The 26,875-nt window shown below is 31.9% G+C and overlaps 1 protein-coding gene across 9 annotated transcripts in view; it reads right to left on the bottom strand.

The window, feature by feature from the left end:
• Nucleotides 1–25,969, bottom strand: part of LOC145243990 (uncharacterized) — a 170,069-nt gene extending 144,100 nt beyond the window's left edge. For 7 of the 9 annotated variants that reach the window (XR_013862979.1, XR_013862978.1, XM_080107136.1 and 4 more), the window contains exon 1: nt 25,317–25,969. The gene's annotated coding sequence lies outside the window, so the exon portion shown is untranslated. Of the gene's footprint in view, nt 1–5,556; nt 5,645–22,728; nt 22,973–25,316 lie in introns of those variants that run through there. The other 2 variants (XM_080107133.1, XM_080107132.1) reach the window with 2 other exon arrangements.
• Nucleotides 25,970–26,875: the final 906 nt, after the last annotated feature.

The raw sequence follows: 26,875 nt of genomic DNA on the forward strand, positions 1-26,875 counted from the left end.
CTATTATCTATGATATTCGTATGCAGATCAACTTTTGTGAAGTGCTTCATTTGAGAATTCAAAAATTTGGTGCAATTCCAGTTGAGGAAGGGAGATGACCAAGATTTATTTTTTATAAATTTAAATGAGACTTTTTTTTTTTTTTTGAGTTTTCAACAATATTGCAAACTATTTAATACAACAGCTGTTTCTCTGTATTGCTATATAGCCTTCTTATATTCCTTCATATCTGTTTACCAGCAATGCTTCAAGCAAACTACCTTTCTCTATTATTTAAAATTTTATTAAAAAATGTTAATTAACAAACCCTGAGAACGAAAAATTGAGAATACAACAATACAAAAAAAAAAATTTTTTTTTAAGAAACAATGTTAACAAAAATATTGTTCTCTAATACAGATAACGATATTATTTAAATAAGGATTTTTTTTTTTTTTTAGGGATTTTTGTTTCAAAAATTCAATGTTAATGAACTAAAAACTGAAGAATGAAACAATGTAAAAAAAAAAAAAAAAATGTTTGACATTTTCTTTTTATTAATGAATTCCTGAAAATATTAAATTCCAATAGTCAATGAACTTTGTCAGATTTTGTTAGCTTGCTTCATACCAAAATCAGTCCAGCAGAGTCTTGAGGTGGTTCATTCTGTCAGACTGAGATAGAGTCCTGTGCAGTTATAGGAAGTCCACCCATCAGGTTTTACCTTCTTGAAGAGGTTAGTTTATTGATAGTTGTCTGAGGCGCCTGTACTGGGGAATACTGATAGGGTTGCCCAAACATTTTTTTGATCATCCAGAGTGCTTTTCCAGTAGGGGGCTAACTTTTTCAAACTCTACTTTTCCAACCTTGTGTCACATCTTCCCACCGTGGAAAGGAAGATAAATAAAGCAGTCAGATTATCTTCTATTATATAAAGGGCACACGTCTGCTTGTTTGTGCGTTTGTCCACTAAAAACTTTTGACACACACATCGGACTGGTCGAGACCGATACCATCTGAAAGAGCGATGTCTCGATCGAATAAGTAAAAATTAGAAAAAAACGGTCAATTATTTACTATAGATTTAGGAGGGTCGGAAAAAACTGTTCCTTTTTCAACAACTTTGATAAGTATGCATGCGCGTGAGGCATTCCTTCTTGAATCAGTTTAAATAAAAATAAAAGCAACATTATTTCGCTGACATCGTTGTGGGGCAGTGGTTAACGAGGTTTGGTCGTAAGCTTTTAGTTTTTTTAATGTTCAAGCCCATGTAGCGGTGGTCCATTTTTTTTTTTTTTTTTTTTTAAAAAAGGGTTTTCTTTTTTTTATTTTTGAAAGGTTTAACATTTAAACAGGGTTAAAAGCTTTTTATTTGCCAAAGCATTTTTCTTATTTCGAGGCTTATGCAATTTGATTTTCTTTTAACCAATCATTTTTATAACTTATTTCGCTTTTTTTTTTTATTTTTTTTATTCATTTTGTTTTCATAACGACACGTAATGGTGGTGTTTTTTTTTTTTTTTTTTTAAACGGGGTTGTTTTGTAATTTTAAAAACAACAAAAGAAAGTTTAAACATTAAATGTAATGTGTTTTTTTTTTTTAATTAACATTTTTTTTAATAATGGTTATTTCGCTTAAAACAAATATGCTTCTTTTTCTGCCCGATTACATTTTCCTGTTTTTATCTGTTTTCATTTTCGAGTTAGTAGCTGTGTCCATGGGTACTCACTGCTATTTCCATTTTTTTTTTGTTTTTTTTTTTTAGGGGGTTGGTTATTTTTTGTTTGTTTTGTGCTTGCACAGGTACTTGCTCAAGTTTTTTTTTTAGGGCTGGGTTGCTTAATAGTAACTCTCCAGACCCAGGCAATGCCGGGTACCCCCGCTAGTCTTCCTTAAATCAACATAAACTGGAATTGCATCCAAAGTTTGGTAAGGACCGTGCTATCATCGGAATTTTTCAAGTGGTTTACAGAAAATGCTGGAAGTTAATGAAACACTAAGCACTTTAACTCACGTAAAAAAAAAAAAAAAAATCAGAAAATATTGTTTGCTATCATTGATTAATTAAATATATATTTATCTTGCTTCAAACAACAAAAATCATAAATTAGAAAAAAAAAATGTTATTCAAAACAATATCTATTCATGGAACTTATATTACAATCAATGTATATTTTTTTTCTTGGCTTGAAATTTAATTTTCTAAAAGTTGTGTAAAAATTGTCCAATATTTATCCCAGAAAGTCTTCACTTAATTTTTAACCAAATTAGCTTTATACTGACAGAAATAATTTTTTCTTAAAAAAACAAACAAAAAAAAAAAAACTTGTTAGACACCTTCCGGCATTTTTAGTAAATAGCATGGTCCTTATACTGCATAAGTATCCAAAATTCTTTCTTAATCCATTTAATTCTATCTTAAAATGTTCTAAACTATTGCTATTCTTTAATTTAAACTGACAACTTGTTCCAAAATATATTATACTATTAAAAAGAATAATAATTAATAAATCTAGTTCTTTTAAATTTGTCTTGACAATAACTTCATAGATAAATAGAAAAATGGTGTCACTGACAATCACCCACTCAAAATAATTGTCAACATACAATGAACTAGATTTTATTATGAGCAACATTAGTAATGGGAAAAAACCCAAGCAAAACTAAAAGTTTTCATAAGATGCATCACAAGACAAAAAAAAAATCTCAGTGTATGACTCAAAAAAAATAAATAAATAAAATAAATAAAAATAACAAAAAATAAATAAATAATTAGAATTGGCCAAATCAAAACCTTTAACATTCAGGTCTAGAATCAAAGTGTAGTATTTGTTCCATTCTGAAAGGATGAGAAATTCTTCTAGAATGAAGTAATTTTAATTTTTGTCCTAATCCAAACTGCCCCTTTTTGGAGGAAAATTGAACCCCCACCCCAACCATTAAAAAACCAACCTAGTGTTTAATTTTGCCCTCGTGGATGGGGGCATGGGGAGTAAATAAGTAAATTAATCTTAATAACATGTGCAGGTTATTGTTAATTATAAAGTTGAAGAATGTGAAAGGAGAGTTTGTTGTCAACACTGTTTTCTTCAATCTGGAAGGTTATTGTCAGATTTTTTTTAAAATAGAGCTATTAACCAATTTTTTTTTTTTTTAGAGAGTAATATATTTTTTTAACAATTTGCTATATCAGATTAAGAACATTTCAAAACTGAATTAAATGAATTAAAAAAAATAATGGCAAAAAAGAATTTAGAGAGCATTTTGGGGAACTATCATGTGAGAATAACATCCAAGATCATGAACAGTAGTTTGAATAATACAAATACAGAATTGCATTTATACATTAATATTGCTTTAATGTTCTATGAAATGTATTTTTTCTTGTAAATTAAAATGGAAGATAACCCAGTAAATGATGAGATTGTCGTTCTAAACAGAATGAAAAAAAAAAAAAAATTGTGTATAAGCAATAAAAATGATATTTAAAAAATATTATTAAATAATGAACCGGTTTGAGTTAAAATCTACTTAGTATTACAAATGTAATCTGAAGAAAAACATGTTTGAAATAAGGAAATATGTTAGCATAATCGAGGATTTTTACAAAATGGTATCTCACCAGAACTGGACATAGTATATTTTGTAAAAAGCTGACTTTATTTTAATTAAAGCAACTACTTCTATTATTCCAGAAAACAATTTTAATACTTCCTAGAATGTTAAATGTTGCAATATTTTTGATACATTATGGGGTATGATCCCTGAAAGTTGGGAAATTCTATTTATAAATGCTGCCGAGAGGAACAGACAAATCAAATTGAACTATGTTCTGCCTCCACTAATCAGAAACCAGAATTGCTCCATTATAATTGAATCCTTTAGCACTCCAGCACATAATTTTTTGTATCAACACAAGAAGGATCTTTTGCTCTTTGCTTGCAAAATTACAAAATCCAGAACCAGAACAAAACAGCTACCCACTAAAAATTCTTAATCTCTAGGACTTGTATAGAATAGCTACCCATTGGAAACTCTTCTGAAATTAAACATGGCTTATAATTCAAGATTAAAAATAAAAGTTGTTAATATTTGTTTTTAATGAGATAACACAAGAAGGGTTTACAAACCATTTAAAAAAGATTGAAGAAATCTATATAATAAAATGACTGCAGAAATTTCCCTTTCGACTGAAGCATTGTAGGTTTGCAACAACGAATGCCACATATAAAATCAATGAATCTAGCCTAATAGCCACTATCTTATGTAGCTTTTGAACATCATTATGGACACACTCAGTCGTTATAATAAAATGCTATATTGCATTCGAGGAGTAACACCATAACAACTGCAACATCTTTAGCAGAAGGAATTCATAGTTTTTTTTACTAAATATTTAGTCCTAACACTGCTACCAGTTGTCACCGGGATGAATTCTACATTTTCTAGAGATAGTGTGATTACACCAGTCGTAACTGGCCCATACACGCATAGACATAATCTAATCTTTCCAATTCATAAATAATAACGGCTCCCTCACCAAATTCTGGCCATTCTGATTGGCTGCGCTCTGATAATTCTCATATTCTGGAATCCAATTCTATGCTTCATAAACAAATGGTTACGAAAAGTACAATATGGTGTCCCAAACAGACATATTACTTCACACACCATCAATTTCGTTACATACTTAGGTCATTACTGTCTTGGGTGCGTGTGTGCTTTGCACTACACAAATCACTGGACGCTTGCTATAAACATTAACAAGTCTCAAAATATTGTGTATTCACAAGTATGGAGAATATAAACAAAGCAAAAAAAAAAAAATCATGCATTTCTACTGGTTCTTATAATTTTGTGCATGCGTTTGTTCGTGTGTGTGTTTGTGTATGTGTTAAAAAAAACAAACTTTTGTTAAAATAATTGCAAAAAAAAATAAATAAGTGTATATAAACATTACAGAATGCAACTTTTCATGAATTAAATAAATATATATTCAGTAAATTTACAGTACATTTTTCTTTTTTTTTTTTTTTAACTGTATTTCCATTTAAACAAACTGAGCCACAGTGTGGCGGGGTACAGTTAGTATTTTTATAAATAATTTATTTTTTTTTTAAATTAAAGTATTTTTAAAATCAAACAACAAGTCTTTACTTCGTGTCATTACAGGATTTGTACTGCCCATGAAGCCATGATTATTATTTTGTTTTTCTATCCTTCAAGATGAAAAATATTATTAAAATGTCATTTTTTCTTTTAATAATACTATATGATAATAAGTTTGATTTTAACTATCATGTAAATCTTAAAAAAAAACATAATAAAAAATATAGATATCGCTTACAGACTAAATTTATACAAATTTTGAAAAAAAGTTTTATGACAACGGCCACATTGTTTATCAATAATACTCAGGGGGGGGGGACTTATATGCAGCATCTTCCTAGTAGATATCTCAAGCAAAAATGTTATTTTATTATTTTGCTATTACAATGAGAAATAACCAGAAGATTATATCAGTAGAGTAATATAAACAAAATAGATGCCTATTATAAACAAGTTTTTTTACTCACATTTGAGACAGTAGGAGTTCATGCCCTCCTTATTAGTGTGTCAGTGAATGCAATAAGATAATTAGATTTGAGTATAGATAGATTTACTCCTATTAAAAAAATAAATAATTATATAGTTTTGTGAGGATGACTCATGTAAAAAGACAATTATTAAACAGAAGTGGATATCAAATGGGAACAAAGGTGCGGTAAATAAACTATTTTTAAATGTATTTTGTGTGTGAATATTATATATATATATATTATATATATATTATAAAATTGTTTTCCACTATAGAAGATTTTTGTATAATAATAATTAAAAAAAAAATACAATCAGCAATCTACTGACCTGTGAAACAAATTTGATTTAGTTTTTAGCTGGTAAAAATAACTGCTAAGGGATCAAATTGAAAAAGATTGTAGCTTGGCCAAATTGAAAAAGATTGTAGCTTGGCCAAATTGAAAAAGATTGTAGCTTGGCCAAATTGAAAAAGATTGTAGCTTGGCAGGTGTAAGCTGACTAAACAGATTTCTTCTATGCATGCACAAATATACATTTATATGGTAAAGTTGGTTAATTTTTAAAGTGTTGATATCCATCTGTTGTTAGCTCAGATAGTAATAAGACTGTAGCACTAAATGCGTTTTAGATTCTAGCTGATGGTACCAAAGTCATTTTTTTTTTTTAACTGTTGAAATCATTACTATATATTGGGTACAATATAATAATCAATAGAGAATCGGTTCTATAATTATAAATACGAAATATGTATACATTAAAATATTATATTTAAACGCATTTTATGACCAGGCAACGCCGGGCAGCCTGCTAATATTCATACTAAAATTAAGGATAACAGATTGTTTAATGTATATTTCTAAAAATTGAATTTTTTTTAACAGAAGACGACCATCATGAACAAACCTAAAAATATAATAGTTGATGTCTAGATAAGGTTAAAGGAAAGTTTTTATAAGTTGCTGAGAAATTTGAAAAAAATGAAGGAAAGTAGAAAGTGAACCTCGGCTTTACTCCCAACAACCTTGTAACTCTCCGTTTTTCTTTTTTTTTTTTTTATTCTGTTTATCTTCACATTCTAGAAGCGGTATTTCTGACAAAAGAGGAAGAATTGCTGTTTTCTGGGTCAAAATCTATACATCTAACATTTATCATTAGTTAGTTTTTGACCTTGAAGGAGCAAGTTTAGCTCCTTACATGAAGTGGCTTCATGACTTGTCTGGAGTAATTTCCACTAAACTAGTAATAAAAATAAATAAATCTGTAAAAATCAGAAAATAATTTAATACAGTGGATTATTTTACTTTATGACTGCTAGAGTCAGACAAAACTTATCGCTAAAATTTGACAGCTATTTTCGGAGCCAATCACTTCAATATAGGCAAACTGTCTTCTAGACAAATAAAACAATCTTCAAAACTATAAAATGTGCCCAATCTGCTGTCTATTCACCTGCCTCTCCATGAAGGCAAAGTTGGTTTTTAATTTGTGTGTCTGTGGAGGAGACATCCAGTTTCATCAAAAAGGGGAACTCTAAAAGCATTTTTATACTCTCCTGTGCATTCCAGGGCCCTCCACCAATCACAATCAAGGATTTGTAATGCATAACTCAAATCAAGAGCAACCATTGAAAAAAATGGTCTGCTTTGAATACTAAAACATAAAACCAGTGCCATGTTTTTTTTTTTTTTTTTTTTTTTTTTTTTTTTTACATAACCAGATGTATTAAATTCACACACTCACATACATATCTATAATATAAAGCTGAATTTTATTTTTACTTTCATCATATTTTGCTTTGGTTTTGATACCCCCGAATTCGAAGCTATCTCTTTACAACCCTTCCTTTTCATAAGCTACCATACTTTAATAAATCAGAGTCCATTTTCTGTAGGCTGTTTTTGAACCCAGTCAACGACGGGTACTTTTGCTAGTCTATATATAAATTAAGGGCAGAATTAAACAAAATTGGTTTTTAATATGAAAAAAAATCCGTCTTCTCCAAAAGGAGCACTCTGTATTGGGACAAAAATTCAATTTCCACATTTTAGAAGGATTTTTTCCCTCACTGAGCAATGGTAAAAAAAAGTCTATTTTGAAAAGTAAAATAAACCAAAAATCTAAATTTTCAAAGAAGGTGTTTAAAAAGACATGTTTTTTTAATATTCAAAACAGGCGATTTTCAAGAAGATTGATTTACCTTGATTGGTTAATTTTAACCACGTGATACAGATCCTTAACTGTGATTTTTATGCTCACTCGAGTGAGCATAAAATGTTCGACCCAGAGCACTCTGAACTGGGAACAAATATACTGGTTTACTCACATCAGCACTCCTTCACAAATAAAGGGGCCTGGCAATAAATCCATCTTCCATCTAAAAGGAGGAGCCAATACCTGGTTAGGTAATATATTTTGGAGCCTAACCAAAATGGCAAAATATATTATTAAAAAATAAAAATTCAAGAGCAAAATCTCTGATGACATGAGAAAACTTAATAGTTTCTTTTGTATTTGTTTTTAAATGAAATTTGTTAAGTACATTTTTAGAAAAGATGCAAGATCTGTTAAGGATTTTTTTTTTTTTAGAAAAGATGCAAGATCTGTTAAGGATATTTTTTTTTTAGAAAAGATGCAAGATCTGTTAAGGATATTTTTTTTTTTAGAAAAGATGCAAGATCTGTTAAGGATTTTTTTTTTAGAAAAGATGCAAGATCTGTTAAGGATTTTTTTTTTAGAAAAGATGCAAGATCTGTTAAGGATTTTTTTTTTAGAAAAGATGCAAGATCTGTTAAGGATTTTTTTTTTAGAAAAGATGCAAGATCTGTTAAGGATTTTTTTTTTAGAAAAGATGCAAGATCTGTTAAGGATTTTTTTTTTAGAAAAGATGCAAGATCTGTTAAGGATTTTTTTTTAGAAAAGATGCAAGATCTGTTAAGGCACTATTCAAGTATCCATGAAGAAGTTTTTCTTACATGAATCCAAAATTATTTTCAGCCACCCTTCACAAGCACAGATCAAGGCATGTGGTTAGATTTTCTAGCCAATAAGTTTAGCTTTCAAAATCATATAGGGTTTACCTTTGGCCTATTCCTATTTTTTTTATTGTTTATTTATTATTAATTAATGTTATTATTGTGGGGAAAAGAAGTAAAGAGAGCGAGACAGAGAGTCGAATTTACGAGGTTCTTTCGTAGAAAATATATCAACATAACAAACAAGGTTAACTCTCAATTTATAAAAGGAAAAAGATTTATTACATTTTAGGAAATATTTTCATTGAAAATAATAGTTCATTTATGAGTGAACAAAAGGGGGAAATTAGTTTGAGAGGAAGTTTGAGTTGATAATTCAAGAGCCGTGATTAGTTCACGGGTCTGTAAATCGTAAAGAAAACTTCCTCACTCAACTATATAAAATAATTTTCACTGAAAGTTTTTGAGTAGAGTTAATTAATCACTCTGGAAGGTTCATTGAAAAATGTGAGAAGTTTTAAAATAATTATTTTCATAAACTTAATTTCAAGTGAGCATACGATAATAAAAGGGGGTATGCAAAAGTTAGTTACTGTTTGTGTGTCTGTGTGTTCGCCTACATTGTCTGATTAGCTGACTGTTATGTTCAAAGTGTTGTCGTGTTAGAGTTGAGTTGCAGATAGTAGTGATATATGCCTTCCAACACTATCTCTGAATTTTTGTTAACTGTTTTTTTGGAAAATACAGAGCTCTTTTAAAGATTCTCATCGGCTCCCACAGACACCGAATTTCTGACAGCTTGGAAAATTCTCTGATTGGTCAGAAAATCAAAACATTGAATTTTTAAAGTAATTTAGTAAAAAGGCGCCTCTAGCCGCATGCGCAGAAAACGTTTCGGGGCACTTGAACTTCCGGCAGTGAAAGAGTGAACATCGTAGCTCACCATATACCTACTTCTTACATATTTCAAGCTAGAGCACCATTTGTGTGAAAAATTAGCGAAAAATGGGCCTAAATTTGTAAGGCCTTCAGAAAAAAAAAAGGAAGTAATTTCAAATTTCATTTACCCAAGACACAAAATAAGGCATTCAAGCAACAAAGTACCATATGTAGATGGAATTCAGCAAAAGAACTAGACCAAAAATGCTTATTAGGGGATTTGCTATGCAAGAATGCACATTTTCGTCTGACAATTTTTTTTCAATTTTTTTCCAAATTTTACCTTTTTTAACTTTAAAGGCCCACAAAGTCTCTAATGCATACATGAAGTGTGAAATGTTAGTCATTCCAATACAACATACGATCCACTTATCAGAAAACGCCAGTTTTATTCAAATCTGATGAAAACAGGAAAAGTTACAACTAATTTTGTAGAGAACGTTGGCTTTTGAAACCGAAAATAATTTTTTTTGATAAATTAAATCACAGGCTCTAAATAAATCTAAATAAAAAAAATTCAACTCATAGAAAAGTTTCTTCCCAGTGTTTATGAAAATATTTATGAGCCAAATTTTTTATTAGTATTGAAATTCAGACACATTAATTTATCATCCAGGTCAAATTTTCAAATTTTCTGAAAAAGTGATCTTTTCATGGTGTGTATGCTAAGAAAATGCTGGAAACCCCATGAATTATGTCCAAAACAATGTACCCAAAGTACACAATCACAGAATTGAAGCTCTGGTAAATTGCCACAGTATATACTACTTAGACATATTCTACATTTGTTACGATAATGACGTTAGATTGTTTTACTATATTGAACACAAGAGTTGAATTGTTGTTCCCTTTATTTCATGTTGTTGTTGTTGTACAATATTATTAAAAAGTCATTTTTATGGTAGTTCGCATTCAAATATTGTATGTAGTTCAATGGGATCAATTCTGGGCAAAGGGAGATAAACTGATTGTGAAATGGGTTGGACAACTACAATCAGAAACCTGTTCATCATATCCAAGAAATTGGTGAAAACTTAAGTGATGCTGCACTGGCTTCAAAATCGGAGCATATCATGCAACAATATAACATTGCCTTAGGATAAGATTGTCATACATTGCTTGATTAATAGTTTTTCTTTGTAAATTAACTTATTTTGTTTGCCAATAATCGTACATGTTATTTCTGAATTTAATAATCAGTAAATCTTCCAGCCTCTTGAAAAAAATATCTTATTTTCAATTTCAGGTTCCTAGTAAAAAAGCAGTACAAGAACTATGGTTTTGTATTATTATTCTTTGGACCCGTGGCACAGTAGTTAGAGTACTGGGAAAAATCAACTGTAAAAGTGATATTCTACTGAAGGTTGAAGATTCAATCCTCAGTGTGGGTGACTGAAAAATACATTTGCAAATTACTTAGGACCTCTATCCAGTCATAGCTGATGGAACAAGTGCACATAAATAAAGGGTTCCGCTCGAAATTCCGTCCAAATTCTCGAGTTCGACAAGATACTCCTGAAGAAGGTCAGAGGTTATATAAACGTTGTGAAAATCACTCAAGAAGAGAATAGTAGTGCGATGAATTATAATACAAATAACCAATCATCATCTCAAAAATTCAGAAACGACTATGGTTTTATTATGTTCGGGAAACCGGTCAAACTGTTAATTTTTAATTTAGCGATCTGACACACTTTGAAAATGCTAGATTATCTCTAGAACTAGATCAGATTTTGTATTTTTAATAGTTTTTTTTTTTTTTTTTTTAAATTTTCCATTAAATTTTGACCCAGAAAAATGGTATGAAAAGCCATATAACCTTACTTTGAAAAATGACCTAAATTGGCATTCATGAGAAAAACTTCATGGAGACTTGAATAATGTTGTGAGGATATTTTTTTTTAGGAAAGATGCAAGATATGTTAAGGATATTTTTTTTTAAACACATGCAAGTTCTGTAAAAGATATTTTTAGAAAAGGTGCAAGATCTATGAAGTATAATTTTAGAAAAGATGCAAGATCTGAAACTTGAATTTTTAAATAGAATGTTTTCTTTTAGAAAAATAGTTATGTTTTAATTTATACAAAAAAAAAAGTTTAGCTGTAGAGTTATTACCCCCCCCCCCGAACCACACAATTATATTTACTAAAATTGTTGGGTCTGAAATTTTGTTTTTTGAACTGAAATAAAATTCAAATTTATTAAAATGTTAAAAAGGTAACTTTTTTTTTTTTACTACAAGGGAGTCACCACTTATCAAACCCCAAAAGCCACTCAAGGATAAGTGTTAATGAATGTCAGGAGGTCGGTAAGACAACACCATAATACTGAGTAGTGATTAAAATTGGATAGATTTTGATTATTTAAGAGGATGATCGTTCAACAAGAACTTGTTTACATTGGACTTGAAATAATCATGCTGTTGTCAGCTGTAAAACAACCCCACAATATTTTTTATTTAATGTTGTAATCATTGGTGGCCATTTGTTTATATTTTATTGTTTTTTCTAACACCAAAGATATTTTTACTTTTTAAAAATACTATAATTATACAGTATATAACTAAACTCACTTTAACTGAACATAACAAATTTAAAAGCAAAAACGAAGTTAAAAAAATATATAGTTGATAATTTCGTAACAAAAGTGTCAAGCAAAATCATTTATCAAACAAAAAGAAATGTATAGTTTCAAATTCACAGATTTTAAAAAGCAAAAAATTTTCTATTCTGAGGACAAGAACTAAAATTTAACAACAATTTCTTATTATTTGGATCATTTGGACTATTGTTCTCACCCGGGATATTATTCTCACAACATTTTGGCATGTGTAACCTTTAACCTAATTTTTTTTTTTAATTATTTCTTTGAAGATTGTAATGCTGGGTATGGGCCAGCCAAACCAGCTGCCAATATTCCCCTGCTTTTTATTGAAACCAACCGAGAACTCTTTTTAGTATCCTCATTGTTCCCTTAAGTGCAATTGTCTGGATTTCTTCTGCACTTGGTTCACCAGGAATTAGTTAGGTAGGACTTCAGGTTCTTCTTCATAAACCCTGTGGTACCTATAATAACTGGTATGATTGATATCTCCCTAAGATCCTAGTTTTTTTTTTCATATCATACATGAGACCTTGATATTTGGTCTGTTTCTCCCTTTCAGCTCTGTTCAGACCTCCATCATTTGGCACACTCACTTCAACCAAGGTTGCCACTCTCTCCGACTTATTCCATATAACTAGGTCAGGTTTGACAGCAGCATTTTCTAGGTAGGTGGCTGTAGGGATTACATGGTTGTAATGCCATGTCCAACTGTTCAGTGGTGACCAGGAAAAAGCCCACCATAATTAAAAAACACACCACCAACATAAAATTAAAAAAAAAAAATCTTTATATTTAACTACTTTACAATTATCAATAAATGTTAGTCAATAACTGTTTTCTTGACAAAACTGTTTTCATTTAATTTTTAAACATTTTTCCGGTATCTTGTAAATATTATATTTTCTTAAAAGGCAGTGTCTTCTTGCTTTCTTGGTCGGCATAGTGAGACACCCAATGATAAACACAAAGGGAGTCGGTATGGAGGAACAATTTCTTGTCTTGCTACTGTAGTGCTAAGTTATCACAGAATCTAACTCAGCCAAGTTGATGTGCTGAATATTATTCGTAGGTTGTAACCAATGGGCATCCTCCAGCACAATTCCATCTTTGTTCAACACTAGTAAACTGGCGTTGATCTATACATTTATTTCTTCAAGTTGATACACCACGCTCTCCAGGTTGGATCCTCGTGTATTAGTCTTAACACTTTCTGCAATCATTCAGATAAGGAAGGTATTATTTATTTGATTGTCCCACCCTTTCGTTACTAGATTTACCAGCGTTTCATTTTACTCTCACTGCAACAAAAAGCCAGCTACACAATGGCAGATATCCCATGATTTTTTTTTTTTTTGCATAAGAAAAAAAAAAAATCTATTTTATGAGAACTTCAGGATGCTGGAAATCACATTTCTTCATCTCTATCATAGGGTACCATTCACCCTTCTGACGTCCAAGCCCAGTATGTATGCTCCGTCTCAAAGATGCTCTGGATTCTTGCACTTCAGCTCAAACTGTTTATTCTGTTTGATGTGCATTGCTGGTTTGACATCTTCATTAATGAAAATGTCATCAAAATACACTAATGTCACCTTTTCTATGGTCAGTCTCCTGCTGAGATAACACAACACCAACAATGGGCGTCAGGATTTGCGGTATCGGATTCAACCCAAAACCCAGCCTGGTTAAACATCTCTTGCCACAAAATACCGTCTGGAATGGCCATAAAGTTTTGTCGACTGCACCTGCAGACAGGCTTTCTTCAGATCCAGCAATGATATGTTGTCTGTATGGATTGAACTAATAGTAGTTCATGACTGGTTGCAGCTTTGACTTGTTATTTTGTGCCACTGCCATTAAATTGAAAAAATCTTTTGAAGTCCAAGCTCTTGGTTGGGGTATAGAATCAACCAGCCATTTTTAATCCAGGCATCAAGTTCATATGTAACTCTAATGTTCGTGGACATAGAGCACTCTGTGATACCATGCGATAGCTCTTCCAATATGGATACTTTTGACGTGTGGAAACTAAGATTTTTTTAAATTTCAGGATTTTATTTTCATGTTTGTGTATAGACACACACAAATACAAAAAACATGATGGTTGAGATTATTGCTTAAATTTGATAAAGTTCAGCAGTTAAGTGTAGTTTTATGAAGGGGGTTTGTTTTGGGATGGGTTTACCACTCAGACTTATGGTTATCAGTAGAATAAGTTCTTTTTTCACTGCCTTTTCAGCATGAATTCAATTGAAGTTAAGCCATTACCTCGACCACGATTTTAATTTTCAGGTATTTTATCAACACATGTACATCAAAATAAAATTCCAAAATAAAAAATTAGTTTCCATGCATTAAAAACATATACATGGTTGATACATGGTTGATACATGGTTGATACAGAATGTAATTCTTCTGTGTTTGCTATGAATTATCCCTTGTATTACTTGAACTACTATTCGAATTTTTGAATAATCTGAATAATTCAAAATTATTCATCCTCATCTCAGAAATTCCCAAACAAAATTATTATTTAAAAAAATTTTTTTTGTTTAAAAGTTCTCAACTGTTATGAACTTTAAATGAGCTGTGCTTCTGTTCCCTAGATAAATACCAAACTGTTGACTGCAGTGGATTTCGGGTGTCTGATCTAAATCACAATGTGAAAAGAGGCCTGGAACAACCAGCAAATACGATTCAAAACATCGTTTGTCTTTGTCAGCAGAGAAAAGACATTCTACTCAATAATATTAGAATGTCCTGAGACACAATAATGGCCAAGTCCAGTAATGTCACCAGCAATAGTGTGTAGGGCGACATTTTACTAACAATAACTTTATATGCTTACATTTTTTCTATTAAATATCAAATTGCAATGCAAAATACATCACACATGAGCATGTAAATAAAAATAAATTGCTTTGGATTAACTTTCCAACTGCATTTCCTTAACAATCTTTTATGACAACAGTAGTAACGTTTACCCTGTTCTGTTGTCAGAAGGGAAATTCTCCTAAACTGGAACAATTTTGAATTTCTGTTCACAGTCTAGAGTGCCCCACTTTTGTGAAGGCACTAGAATCTACATATTTGAAAAACCAACTTTATTCCAAAGTTGTATCCAAGTAGGAGGGCAGATAAATAGGAGACATTAAATGCTCAGATTTTATAAGAGAATGCTCATGCATTGATTTTGTCATTTTTCGGATAACTAGAAAGAAAATGCGATTTTAAAAAAATTTATGACAAAAAAAAAAAAAAATCATTATCTATGGAAATTTCTTTAAAACAAAAGATTTATTTTGCAATTAAATTTTAAATAAACTTACTCTTGCAAACCCAACAAAGTTTGTTTTTTTCCCCAAAAAAACTGCAATTGATCAAAATTTATTCTTGTTTGAAATTTGTAAGTTTAGAAAACCAGTACAATGCAGAATTTGAAAAAAAAAATAAACATTTGTTTCAAATTTTTCACCATCAAGGAGAGAAAAAAAACTTCACTAATCCTATTTTTGTTTGTTTACATAAACATGCATGTGCATCAAAGCTACATTTTTAAAAGTGAATATATTTAATGAATATAAACTGTTTTTTTTTTGTTTTATTTAATTTTTTTTTTACCTTGCTTCGTAGTTATTCCATTTTCATCGGAAACGCACACGATCTTTAAACTACCGACTTAGTTAAAACTAATACATATTGGTTAAAATGAATTCCAATTATATACAAACAGTAAACGAGAGAGAGAGAGAGAGAGACAGAGAGAGAGAGAGAGAGAGAGAGAGAGAGAGAGAGAAAAGTAAAAGTTGACATCTTAAATTATTCATCATTCATGGTTTTAAATTTTGAAAGAAAATGATCCATCACGTTTTTTATTTTTGGAATTTCCCATGAATGTCTATATAGGTCACTAATCATTTACAGTGTCAATGCTGAGAAACAACTCATTTTACTTAAAACCATGTTTGTCATAACTAGCAGGACCCATGTATCGGCATTGCCTAGTGGAAAACCAGAAGAGATTCTGTAAAAGACTATCTAGCTGCTCTATCATTATTTTCATGGCAAGTGTTCGTTTGAGCCCCAACCCATAGCCCCCCTCACAAAACTTTCACGAAAAACACTTGTCTAGCTGAAACCACTATCAAGAATTTCCCCCACTCTTTATCTGTGCCTAAACCTAAATGTGAATTTCATAAACAAAGCTCCTTTCTTAGAACTGCACGTCTGTGGAACTCTTTCGTTTGCCTGCTTTCCAGCTGACTACAATATCGTTGTCTTCAAGTCCAATGTAAACAAGTTCTTGATGAACTGTCCTCTTACGTAATCCAATTTACTAAATTTCCACTAATAACAATTACGACATTGTCACATTGACTACAATACACTCATCAACCCCTATTCTTGAGTGGCCTCCAGGCCTTGATAAGTGATGAATTGTTAAAAAAAAAAAAAAAAAATTAAGAAAAACCCTCCACCAAAAACAAATTAAACTATGATTATTTTGCACATTATCGTATGTGAGTCACATAAAATACCGACTATGAATAAACTTCTAAAAACATGTTAACAGAGATATTATTTATTAAATATTAAAATATTTAGGTTTTCATTAATCAGAGCATGTAATCTTTCTTAAAACAAATAAAAGTTATCAACGGAATTGTTTTACTGGAACAATCGAAAACAAACGAAGATCTGATTATCAGGTGTAAACAAATGTATTTCCGAAAGAAAGCTATTCTTATCTATATAATCGTTTCATAGTTTCATTTTTTGATGTGTTAATGAAATTCTGAAATAAATTTACACATGAAGATTATGTATACTGGTGGCTCTTGTTGTGCCTGCCAGTGGCTGCTGTGTGATGGACGATCATGGACGGCTTTGACTACTGGCAGCCTTAGCCATTGGCGGCTGTGGCCATTGCTGGCCTTGGCAATAAGCCAGCACTGAAATCATCTGGCTTCCTCTGTTGGGAAGTGGGAGAGGGTTTTATTCCAAGCCTGATTAATTTTTATTAATTTTATTTTTGTTGCAATACACAAAGCAAGAAACACCCTTTTTCATTCTAGTGGTAGCGTTGATGCAGTTTGCTTTTTTCTGACATTTTTAAACCATTAAAAGGGCATGAATATAGTAGGTCTTCAGTTATCGTGTTTGTAAAATTCTAACAATGTCTATTATGACTAGCGTTCATTAGATAATTATGAATTTGATAATCTGATATTATAAGTTAGCAAATCAACATAACAGGTCCTTTTTTTTTTTTTTTTGAGAATGTAATTCATAATAACGAATCTAATCATTGTTGTTGAAATAAATTTTGGTGACCCGAGTAGCTCTTTCTTTTTTTTTTTATTATTTTAAGCTTCCTCATAACTATCATTGATGAATTGTGTTCGTTAGATAATTATGAATTTGATATCATTAGAAGTAGAAGTTATCGAATCAGCATTCAACGCCAAGCATTGTTTTTCTTTTGCAATGTAATCTGTAATAACTAGGGCTGTGACAACAGTACATTCTTTTTGTTTTGAACCTCGAGTGCGTATCTTGATATATGCTTTTATATAGAGTGCTGTGGTTCTCGGTTGATTAACTTTGTCGGATATATACTCAAGAGTCAAAACAATGAAAAGAATATTCCGAGGTCATAGCCCTAGTAATAATGCATCTGGCCATTGTTGTTGAAATAAGCGAATCAACAAGGAGATTAGTTATTCAAGTCTGGCAGTTGTTTAGCATTCGTTTGAGTTGAATCGATATTCAGTAAATAAGTACATGCAAACATGAAACGATATAAGTTAACTGAAATGTATTTTATTTTTATAAGCGAATATGTTTATAGGACGAAGCATTGGCTGACACCATGTTGTTGTATTGTCAAAAAGTGTCTTTAAGCATCCGAAAAAGATATTCCCATAATCTATTATAGGTCTGAAAACAGCTAATCAAATTGCTGGGAATCTAATAATTGGAGCACTTGGTATTTACAGGTAGGTGTAATGGGTAAATGTTAAACGTATGTAATGAGAAAATTAAACTCTAACGGTCTGTTTGGGAGAATGGCTCTAATGAAGAAAAGTTCCTGGTTTCAACTGGGAAAGTAACAGTAGAATTTGTAAACAGAGTGAAATCTACTCCTACCTCCTCAAATTATGTAAATAAAAAATAATAATAACATTTCTAGTATATTTATTTACCTCCTCTGCAAAGGATTAGACACAACTTTTAAAGTACATTCTGACCTACAAAATTGCCCAAACAGCCCTGTCAGCATTACCCAGTTAGTTTAGCACTTTATTTGTTACAGTTATTGTGAGAATAACATTCAAAATGAGAATAGCAGTTTGAATAATCCAAATAGTACCAATTATCAAACCTCATCTAAAAAATTCTGAAAGATACTGATGTTGGGCATTATTTCAAAACAACTAAATTGGATGATTGGAATAAATTCAGCCAATAATTGATGTCCTTTGATAGACGCCTGAACACCAGTTTGATTCTAGCAAGCAGCTTAACAGTATAGTGTCTTTCTCAATTGCATTCCCCATCTGGAGTTGAAATCAGGCAAGATGGGGCTGGGGAATGAAAATACCAGAACTGATAAAATCATGGAAGTTCTCAGATAGCCACTTCTCGGTTTTCATAAAAATGTAACAGTGAGCAGAGTTCTCCAGCCACCCTCTGCACCCAATTCTTGACAACAATGGACAGCAATTCAGTATAATCATCTGAATTGAGTCAGAGTTTCTTTTCCAAAAACGTGGCCTTTATTAAAAATACGCCCAAAGAACATAATAGTTTTGGGGGGAATTTGGTTCTCAACAGGTACAAGATTTTATGCAAACTATAGCCATTTGTCATTCTGTGCATTGTGCAACTAATCTTAATAGAAGTTTACACCCGAATAAAACTTCTGCATTTCCAATTCAACTAAGTATTTAACTTTGTTGAAGAGTTTCTTGCCTTTCATGAGGCAGTCCTCATGAGCCTTAAAGATGAATTAGAGTTAGCTCCTGTAACTATTGTACAAGGAGTAGCGAAGATCCTTGTTCAATGCTTTTTTTATAGTTTCCACTTCTGTTAAATAATTGTGTCTGGCGATACCAGAATGGACAGGTTTGGGAATTGAAGTAACAAAAAGATGATGCCAGGTTGTCAAAAAAAAAAAAAAAAAAAGAAAAAAAAAAGCAAGTGGGAGGAAGCGTTCCAGTTTCTAACCTGTGATGTAGACAAGACGTCAAATGCTGAATAAAGGAACAATAAATGCAATCATGATAAAAGCTAATGGTTTGGGGTAAGTCAAACAGTTATGGTGGTCACACATGTTATGAATCAGTCGGTCACCCCTCTCCCATCTTTCTCTCTCCAACCCCTGCCACACTTTGGTTGTTGAATAAAGTTTGTTTTTATAGACAAAATGAATTTGTCATTTATTTGATGAACACAGTATATTTCAGACACTCATTTGGTGTCATTAAAGTACAGTGGAAATAGAGGCAATTGATAAAAACAGAGCTATAAACTCGCTGCAGTGGAAAACAGTCAAACGTTTATATATATACATTTAATTCGAGACACACTATGATGCAACACTTTGTTATTATGGTTTGGACTTTGAGATAAGGATTGATTATTCATATTATTGAAGGTTCAATACTCAGTGCGGACATCCAAAATATAATTGCAAATTACTTAGGACTTCAATCCGGTTATGGCTGATAGCAGGAGAGCATGCTACCGATGCCTCCGTTCAGTCTCAAGAAACAATGGACACTCCTGTAAGGGTGTCTGTGCATATAAGTGTGAGGCAAGGGTTGTGCATTCCCCAACCATACCTCTCCTGAATTGACACTGCTTGGGTCTAGTAGTAAGGAGAAGCCCAAGACAGACTGGAAACAATGCCGAGATAAGTGGAGAGCACATACAGCACCTGGAATGTTACCACGGTGGATTAAGTAAAGGTTTCTGTTCGTAATTCCATGCAGATCCCTCGAGTTCGACAAGATATACCTGAAGAATGTCAGAAGTTACATCAACAGAAACATTGTGCAAATTACACTCAAGATGAGAACAGTAGTCCGAAGAATTCAATTAATAGTAGTGGAAGTTTTTTTTTTCCCACTCTCTCTTATTCACCCGAAACATGACGCAATGCCACTGGGATGTAAGGTGCTACTTTTAGTGACCATGGCCATAGGGACATTATGTAGGGAGTTGAGCAGCAAGATGTCTGTCTGCATTACATTTAAATTTCTTATAAATACACTTAGTTTTTATGTAGATTCTCTAACCTTTTTTCTATAGAAAATGCACACAAACATTGAGTTTTATATAATAGAAAAGGAATGCGATGAATCACTTTAATAATCTACTATACGTTGGGTGATATCAGTTGTCATAAATTGGGTGCTTATGCACTTATGTTACTGTGCTATTTCTAAAATAGTATTTTCAAGTTAAATTTAAGTTTTACGATATTATTTTTTTCATTAAATTGTTAGATGAAAGTACAGAATAGTTACAAAACACTCTCCCCATGTAAAGAATGGTTTTCTAATTAATAATGTTATTTCAGCATAGTAACATAAGTGTATAAGTATCATAAATTGTCTTGGTAATAAAAAAGACCAAATATATTTGGTTGTAGATGTGGTTTAATTGTATTGTAAGGGACTATTGTAATATCACACTTGGTATTTGACAAAATGCTAGCGTAAATAGATTCTTTGAAAGCATACTTTTATTGCCAAATAAAATGTTAGCTTACTTTTTAGCATACCGAGTGCATGGAAAGAGCTTGTAATTTATTACAAAAATTACATTCTTACAAGTCTTCTCTTTAACCTCTTTCCCACAGAAGAGACATTGCGATCCTGACTCTGCTCTATCGCTATTTTCATGGCAAGTGTTCGACTGAGTTCCAATCTTTCATAAAAAAACAAAAAAAAAAACTAACAAAAATCACTATCAATAAATTCCCCTAATCTCTATTTGTGCCTAGACCTAAATATGGATTCCATAAACAAAGCTTTTTTCCTAGAACTGCTCGCCTGTGGAACTGTTCCGCTGGTCTGCTTTCCAGCTGACTACAACATCGTCGTCTTCAAGTCTAACATAAACAAGTTCTTATTGAACCGTCCTCGTAAATAATTTAATTTTACCAAATTTCTACCACAAACGATTACAATGCTACTGTCCCAATGACTACAATACACACATTAATTCTTATTCTCGAGTGGCCTCTGGGCCTTTTGATATGTGGCGACCATTTATATATAAAAAAAAAAAAAAAAATTACAGGATGAAGCACAGGATTTTATTTAAAAATTTATTAGCATTCGACACCAACTTCTCAACCAGCCTGAGAATTGCACTGCTAAGTTCACTAAAAACTCGTTTTATTTTTATTTTTTTTTTTTTACTAATGTGTCACCATTTATCAATAGCAAAAAAAAGACAAAAAAATACAGAGGAGGGTACCGCTTCCATGCGTGCCCCCTCCCCCATAAAAAACAGTCAAGATAAAGGTTAATGAGATAGATTAACAGTTAAATGACGATGAATAATATGGGAGGATTGAAAATTTCCACATATCATCCATTACAAAACAACCAATCCAGTAATTGTTTTTTCTATAAAGGAGACACCACTTATGAAGGCCCGAAGGCTGCTCAAGGATAAGGGTTAATGAGTGTACAGTAGTCAATGGGAAAATATAGTAATCGTTAGTAGTGGAAATTTGGTAAATTGGATTACTTAAGGAGATGACTCAAGAATTTGTTTACGTTGGACTTTAAGACGACCATAATGTTTGTAATCAGCTGGAAAGTAGACAAATGAAAGACAGTTCCACAGGTCGCGTGCAGTAAGAAAGAAGCTTTGTTCATGGAATGTACGTTTAGGTTTAGGCACAGATAAAATAGCAAGTCCACAAGCACTCCACCACAAGCAATGTTTCTGGCAAATAGTACATATTGCGGTTTTCAACTGTCAATCTATCAGTCTCATTAACCCTGGTGTTGGCGATTTGGAAGAATAACAACTCAGTTTAGAAGTCAGCTGCAAACGGTGTTGGCTCAGTCGCCATTATTAAACTTTCTACGTAATATAATTTCTGGCGAGAGTTTCAGTTTCCAAATATCCATAAGAAATTCAAATGAAAAAAAAAACCCAAAAAACAAAAACAAAGATACTTCTACTATTTGCGAACTGTACTGCTAGAATAATAATGTTATCTAGAAACACATTCTTAACATAAGGAGAGAAGAAGGGGCTTTGTTAACGATCTTGTACTTTCACCTAACAATTTAATAAACAAAACATGCCGTAAGAATTGAATTTAACTTGCAAATACTATCTAAAGAATATCACCGTCGGTAAAACTGCAGAAATGCCAACATTTTCTTATTAAAACATTAGTACAAAACTTTTCCTCGTTTTCATTATTTTTTTTACATAACACACACACACACACACACACACACACAGGTGTGTATTTTTCGGCTATATTGTTTTAAGTGGCTTAATCCTCTGGTTTGCTTTTTTTATTTTTTTGTCTTAAAAAGTATGATGCTTGTTAAGATACAGTCGACAAATCGACTTAAAAAAATACTGATTTAAGCAAAAACAATATTACGTACTTAATTGTCATGTCGAAAATAGTGATACATCCAAAAATTACGCAAATTCATCGAGTAGAAAAACTTATCGTGTTCAAACTTGCGGAGTATGCGCCGTTTTACGGTTGTTGTAAAAAATGAAACGGAAATTTAAATTTCGTTCCGTTTTAAATTTCGTACATTTTTACATTAAGTCCAACTCCAACATCTTCGTTCACATTCGACATGTCAACTTTTGGTACTTATGTATTTTTGGTACTGTGCTGAAATAATATTATTTTGAAAGCCATTCTTAACATGGGGAGGATGTTTTGTGACTTCTGTGCTTCAGCCTTACAATTTAATAATAAAAAACAAAAAATGATATCGTGAAACTTGAATTTAACCTGAAAAAACGGTTTACAAATTACGCAGGACCAAAAATGCATAAGCATCCAACTTTATAGGTTTTCGGGTATGTCGACAAGGTTAGGGGTGTCTATTCCGAAAGCCGTTCTTAACATGGGGAAGTTAAGGTGTCTGTGTTGTAAACATACCCGAAAACCTAGAAAAATCGACATTTTCAATGTAAACGGTATAAAAAGTACGATTGTTGAAATGTTATTGCTTTCGATTACTTTCATTTTGGGGGGGGGGGGCAAAATAAAATTTTTTTTTTTTTTAATTTCCGTTCAATATTTACAACCGTAAAACAGCGCATATTCCGCAAGTTTTACCGTATGCTTAATAAAAGGAGGAATATATGTATATAGCAAAAGACAACAAATATATGTATATAGCAAAAGACAACAAATATTGTACCTATTTACTATGCCTCCCCACGGGACAGAGTTAGACACCAGGGTCGTTTTTTAACGTGGAGAAAAGGTACAAAAATAAAAAAAATTGTCTCGGTCGTGAAGGACTGATCTTCCACCGAAAGAGAACAAGAAATGGAAGTGCAGGCAGCATCCGAAGAACAGATACTACACTTTGATCTTGTTTATATATTTTATTGCTTTTAAAATTTTGTAAATACAATTAAGTAAAAAAAAAAAAAAGATTTTCAAACAACAAAATTAGGCACAAGGCCCTACAAGAAATTGGGGAGGGGAAGGGTTCAGGGTCTTTGTGACTAAAGTGATTAAAAAATAATAAATGTAGACTTTGGAGTCTTACTCTTGACTGGCAACATTTACCAAAATACCTCATTCACTCTATGGATCTTAATTTAACTAATAAATCCCCAGCGTTTAAGAATCTACTACACTTTGATCTTGACCAAAAGGCAAATATTCGTTTCGCGTTATGTCCTCCTGTGTGTGCATATGTCTACTTTAAAACGTCTAAAATGCAATTTTACCCAGTTTTCTGTAAAAAATATTTTTAACTATAAATAACTTTCTACTCGATGAATTTTCATAATTTTTGGATATATTACTATTTTCGGCATCACAAATGTAATAGAGACTTTGCTTAAAACAACATATTAAAAAATATATCGATCTATCGACTATCTTAACAAGCACACCAAAAGTATTGACGCATTAAAACGAAGAAAATAAAAATAAAAGTTACTTGTGAAATCGGTTGATGCGGTTTCAAGGCAGACTGAGAAGGCTTCTCAGTGAGAAGCTAGTGGCGAATGCTGACATCTACGTTAAATTCTGAATAAAATCCCGCGTAATAATGCACTTTCTAATCAGATTCATTTCTTGCAATTTCGGTGATTATGAACGCTTATTAATAATAGGGAATCAATAACATTCCACACATCCTGCAGATAAAATTGAACTTTTATACCATTTTTTATCCGTCGTCGTAGTCAGGGCCCCGGCATCTTTGTTTGCTAAATTATCGACTGCTATGTTTAAATTTTTTTTTTTTTTTTTTTTTTTTTTTTTTTTTGCTTTTAAAGTCATTAAATTTTCGCTGAAACGTGTGTGCGTGTATAATATGTTTAACAAAATACTTTTAAACTTTTTTTTTTTTTTAATTTTTAGAATCACTCCAGTTTTCAAAAATGTTTTTTTAGCATATTTATGACCATTAAAAAACGATCGTGTTAAATCTATCGCTCCGAACTGAGGACAAGTGTTGGGATTAATGAAGGACATGCTTTTCCTGATGTAGCAAATAAAATACTTATACAATATCAAAATCGCTTTCAAGGCACTCGAAAAAATAAATAAATAAACTTAATTGAAGACGGGACTGATGCCATAAAATTACCATTTGCTGTTTAAGAAAACAAAATCACAAAATAAACATGACGGCCAGCGCCAGCGATTAAAAACAAAATTGAAGGTGTAGTCGTAAAACTTCAAAAAGGTAAATTAAAAATGTATTTCTGGTCTGAAAATAAAATTTAAGTCAACAATCAATTTTGTCCAAATGTGATTGAAGTGAAACGAAATAGGGAAAGATATTTATTCTGACTTTCTCTGAAGTATAATCAAGATACTGACGTGTAGTTAAACGATGACTTGGCTTTTGTTGCAGGTTAGAACAAGTAAGAGGGTTTTGTAACAACAGGTCGCTAAGTTCGGGTTGGGTAATCATAACTGATAAGCATTATATATATATATATATAAAAAAAATAATAGTTTCATTTTAAAAATAATACTTACAGAGAAATGTTTGAAGAAGGTTTCTTCGTGACGAAACGCATAATGGAATAAGTAATTCATGAAACAAGCGACGGGCTCATCGGGGAATTTCCCGGACAACTGGACCGAAGTAAAATGAAATCTTTGCTAGATTTCCGATCTTTGTAATAACAATGGCTTGGTGTAAAAACCTTTAAAAGGAGCCCATTTTTATAAACAATCATTTTATAGATGGTAGTTAATACGAAGTCGGAGATTGTTATGCTGAGTGTTTAATAATAAAGAGCTTGTTAAGGACGTCATATTAGATATATATTTAAGTAGTAGTTATAATAATAGATGTAGGTGCTGCCCTCTCGTAACAAAACAAGGGAGCTCACTCTAGGCTATTTTTTTTATTTTTATTTTTTTGGAAAATAGAAGCGTCTGCTACGCTAAAAAATGAGTTGTATTTATTTGTTTTTCATTGTAACTAAAAAAAAAAAGGAAGAAAAAAAGAGGACTTCTAATACGATTATGTGATTTGTATATTTAAAAGTTCACTAGGAATAACGTGAACTCAACAATAGATCAACAATAGAGGTTAGGTTAATTTTTTTTTTGAATCAGGAAGAAATCTGTTAAATATTTTAAAAAATAAGTAGACAAAGTAAAAAATTCTCTTTCTGCCCCCCTCCTCTCTCTTTCTTCATTTCATTTAACGTCACTTACTCCTTGTTCAAAGTTCAGACGCAAGTTCAATCTGTAGCTCTCACGGTTCAATGAGTCAGTCGTTTGCGAATTCCACTCTGTGCAGTCTTGTCTAATCATTTGCTTCCAAGTTTTCCTTGGCCGATCAATCTTCCTGTTATTTAAGATATCCATGTTTCTGTAACGGTTTATCCAGAAGGATGAATGCTTGTAACATAGCACGGGTGCACGTATGTAAATGCATGAGAAGTGACGTCATCGGTAGGGGAGGGGGGGCAAAAAGGACTATTAAAAAAGAAAGACAAAGATCTCGACAGAGACAAGATAACATTCAAAATTTCAGGAGAGACGTGGAGAACATTCTACATCACATGAGTGACATTACGGCTGTAACGAAGAAGAAATAAATGTCGTTGTACAAACCCAAAAAAGCGAGTCAGAGTTATTTCCTGTTTTTTTTTTTGTCCACTTTTCAACTGAGTCTACAACGTGTGTACAAGTGTACAATGTTACATGCTTCACATGACAGAGTAATCGATTCATCCTTAGGATAATCTCGATGCTGGACAAGTGTAACACTTTCAGTAAATCCTCTCGCCTGATGTGTTAGGTCAGATTTCACATTGCAGATTCATATGATTATGAATATTTCATTGCACTGCAGATGGGCGAGAGAGAGAGAGAGAGAGAGAAAGAGCAGAGGAAGACTGGGCGAGGGTCCAGTATTCACTGTCATATACCATGACGTTTCTGACACAACTACTATACAACTTACTTAGGATGTAGAGAGAGACAGTAGGCAACAACTCACAAAAATGCATAAACTTCATGTCCATACAGAGTTCACATCCTACCACCTGCACTCAACATACCTAGATAGCAGAAATAGT

The sequence above is a fragment of the Euprymna scolopes genome, chromosome 22, assembly GCF_053919585.1.
Source record: "Euprymna scolopes isolate OS-2025 chromosome 22, ASM5391958v1, whole genome shotgun sequence".
NCBI lineage: Eukaryota > Metazoa > Mollusca > Cephalopoda > Sepiida > Sepiolidae > Euprymna > Euprymna scolopes.